At 32.4% G+C, this 3,774-nt stretch overlaps 1 non-coding gene across 1 annotated transcript; it reads left to right on the top strand.

The window, feature by feature from the left end:
- The first annotated feature begins 2,542 nt into the window (after positions 1-2,542).
- LOC123849100 (U6 spliceosomal RNA) lies at positions 2,543-2,646 on the top strand. Its single transcript, XR_006791941.1, has one exon. It is a non-coding gene; the product is annotated as a U6 spliceosomal RNA (small nuclear RNA).
- The last annotated feature ends 1,128 nt before the right edge of the window (positions 2,647-3,774 follow it).

Genomic DNA, 3,774 nt, shown 5'->3' with positions numbered 1-3,774 from the left:
AAGGAGAGCTTACAATGAGGTTTTCCTCTTAATTTAAGGCAGAGATAGAAAAACAGCATCTCGGTATCTGGAACTATTTGGAAGCATCAATGAAAGAAAAATTTTAAAGTATAAAATAATATTCTTTAAAGATGATGTAATAGTTGTCAACTTATCCAGAATGGTTGTTAAAATCACATATGGCCTTACAAATCTGACCTATGGGCTGTGGCTTATAATGACCCATGAAAAGTTGATCAATATCCCTATGCTTTAAACATCTATGTAGTAGTAATGGTGGTGGTAGTGATAGTAGTAATTATAATAAAACAATTACATTTTTAAAAGTTCACTAGGTAGCAATTCTCTTGATCAAGGAGACACGACACAGCATTATTGCTGATTGAGTTCACATGTAGCATTAATTTAACCTATATGTGTGAAATAACTATTGGCTTTACATCAGATCTAAAATCCTATCGTTCTGTCATATTTATTCTCTCTCCTTCTCTCTCCTGCTATTATCTGGTGGCTAAAATCTGACTATATCTTATCGTTCAAAAATATTAACTTTGGATATAAGCAGATGCTATAATGATAGTGCTTGTGGGAAGCAGTGTTTTTTTAAAAGTGTTTTCCCTCATATATCCCCCATAAGAATTTAGAATAAAACAAGTGTTTTAAAGAAAGTTTCTAGGTTGACGAGTTAACAGTAACAGTTTAAAATAGCTAAGCATTGTGAAATTCTGTGTCATTAAATATTGGAATTTAAAAGTGGACAGGTTATGTCAATTTTTTAAATTCTATCCAGTGAGATCTAAATATCATAATGATTGGATACAAAACATTGCTAATTTAAAAGAAATACAAAAATAAGTGTAATATTGCATGGTTTTTACTTCTTCAGATCATATTCAATCCCAGTTCCTTCATTGAATTTTATTCAAATATATACAATACATTTAAGTCTTTGTTGAAAGCCTTTTATTGTTTCTCTACAATAAAATATATATATTTAAATTTAAAATTATTTTTAAAATTTCCTATAAACATAAGACAGTAAATATTAAAAATTATTTTACATTGACATACCTTTACTATTATATGTAAATGTAATGAACAATTGATCAAAGATATTCTGTCATGTATTCATGGATGAATATTATTTATTGTGTGAGTAATGTGGAGTTGAACATTCATTCCATTCTTTTATTAAAAAAATAGGTCTGAGCATGAAGAAACTATGTTCATATAAGTAAATAGATTTGAACAGACTTGTTATAAGCCCATAACTAAATTCTTTGAACCTCTTCTGAGTTTTGTGCAAAAATCTCATGCTGATTTCCCATTAAAAAATTTCGTCATCTGTCATTTGATAACTAAGTTCGGTTATCCTTCACCTCTGTTAAAAAGTATGAATTGGAAACCACCTGAAAATCCATTTGTCTTCTAGTCATTAGAGTCATTCATTTTCTCAAGTTTAACACCAAAATCTAGTTTATCCTCTGTATATATATATACCAGAGAGAGAGAGAAAAGGAGGTAAAGAGGAAGAGAGAAAGAGGGAGAGAGAGAGAGAATAAGAGAGAATGAGGGAAACTCTGGAGAATTTTACATCCTGGAACAACATACCATACTTAGCCTTAGGATGGGTGAGAAGTGTCCCTTTTTAGTATAAAGGGTTGATAAATGTATTAGAAAAAGGAGATGTAGGAAAGGAACTGCTTCACTCAGGAACCTTATCAGTCTTAGGAGAGAATCCATATGGAAGTGATGATCAAGAAATTCATTTTCTTAAAGCCATCTGTGCTTGTATCTTAGAACCCCAGGCTATGTATACCCCAGTTGGAAGACCACTGGTCTAAGGAGGCGGTGTGCAAACTGGAGACAATCCCTTGGAGAATTTGAATCTGCAGACTGACACTGTTTCCTTCCTTAGTCCCTTTTGGGGGAGGGTCACATGTCACAGATGGCATGTGATATGTCCTGTGTACAGAGTAGAAATTCCCCATCCTAGAATAATTGAGTGTCACATTTAATCTTATATTTGCCCCAGTGTTTTCTGATTTAATGAAGTTTGCATGTGCACAGTTGAATGGACTTACGCACTATAAGTTTTGTAGTTTTAATTAGTAAAATACTCACAAAATGGACAAGTGGACTACAAAAAGTTGCTGCCAAATAAACCTGTATTGACGATAATATATGATTAATAATCCAAACATGAGCAAACATCAGAAAATGGCAGAAATCAAGTTCAATCTTCTGGTAGACCACACGGCAAGACAAAAAACTGTCATGGTTTAAACGGACATGACAAGAGGATACCAAAAAATTTCTAAATCATGAAAAAACAATGTGAATATACATGTACTTAATGAACTCATTAAAAAACATTTTATCATTTTTCACACCTCTGTATTTTGTTGTGGCTTGTAATGTACATACTTGCATTAGGTAAGAAGTATGTGTACATAATTTACAAATAAATAAATGTATTTTGGAATAATTGTCCAAAAATGTTTTAATGATGGGATGTGGTATCAAAAAATTGGGGGGGATTGTGCTCACCTTCACACCACATATACTAAAATTGGAACAATACAGAGATTAGCGTGGCCCCTGCACAAGGATGACACACAAATTTATGAAGCATTTCATATTAAAAAATAAAAAAAATGGAGGGACCAACTGGTCTAGAGAAAGCACTAAGCTTAACTTTCTTATATGATAAAAAGAACAATAGCTTAGTAGCTACCTGTCTAGAAATTTCATCAGCTTTATTTCTTCTCGATATTTTGCACTAAATGGCAAATATAGAAGAAGCAGTGAAGTTTGGGGACAGTCTATTTCCAATGATGCTTATCACAACATAATTATGCTATTCTACGTGTGTAAATAGTGTCAATGATATTATGGTTTTCACATAATTTATATGTAAATAATTAAAAACAATGATTTTTTTTTTGAATAATAGCATATAAAGATTGGAAAAAAGATATGTAATTAGACACAGTTTCCTTGTAAGGTGAGTCATTTCCCAGCAACATTCTTACTCAATATAAATTCCAGTGGAACTTCCAGAATATTTGAGTCATGACCTGAACACTGCTTTGTCGGAAGCTGGCATTCCTACCACAGAGAAGCAGAGGTCTCTGAGGAAAAAATAATCGGTCTCTTTGCCAATTTTACAAGTTGGCTGTAGCTATAATCATCTATTCCTTCACAGATACAGAGTTTGCATATCAGATTTTTTGTGTGTCTGTGTCCTGTAGCTCTGGGCAGTTGTTCACTTTAGTGGTGATATTACCATTAATGCATATGCTTCAGGTTAACAAACATGGAACAGATATTATTTTTATTTCACAGCTGACCAAATTATAGTACTTAATTTCTAGAAGATGCATGACATAAAATACCCTGTGCTTTAATATAATCAATGGGTAACATCTAGTTCCTTATTTCAGATGTAAGAATTGCAATCCCGACAGAAAGAATACAAAGAATGTGCTAAACAACTCAAAGCAAAATTCACACAACTTAGAACACAAAACCACCTGGAAAAGAACCAGAATGAATAAATGAATTTGTCTATATAAATTAGCAATTCTCAAGCTAGGACGTGTGAACAGACTGGACTATATGGTTGAGGCTGAAACTGACTTGAAAACAATGAAAAATAAGTTCTAGAAATGACTATAGGAAAAAATGTTTAAAATTGTGAAAATGGCTCTTTACTAGGCATTGAGCTTTTTCAGCCACATGTACAAACACAATTACAGCAATTTTACCAGT

Source organism: Mirounga angustirostris, unplaced genomic scaffold (genome assembly GCF_029215605.1).
Source record: "Mirounga angustirostris isolate CCGP_5_RB_7025 unplaced genomic scaffold, mMirAng1.0.hap1 SCAF_2, whole genome shotgun sequence".
NCBI lineage: Eukaryota > Metazoa > Chordata > Mammalia > Carnivora > Phocidae > Mirounga > Mirounga angustirostris.
The sequence above is the reverse complement of the archived record's forward strand: the minus strand, read 5'-3'. Positions and strand labels throughout refer to the sequence as shown.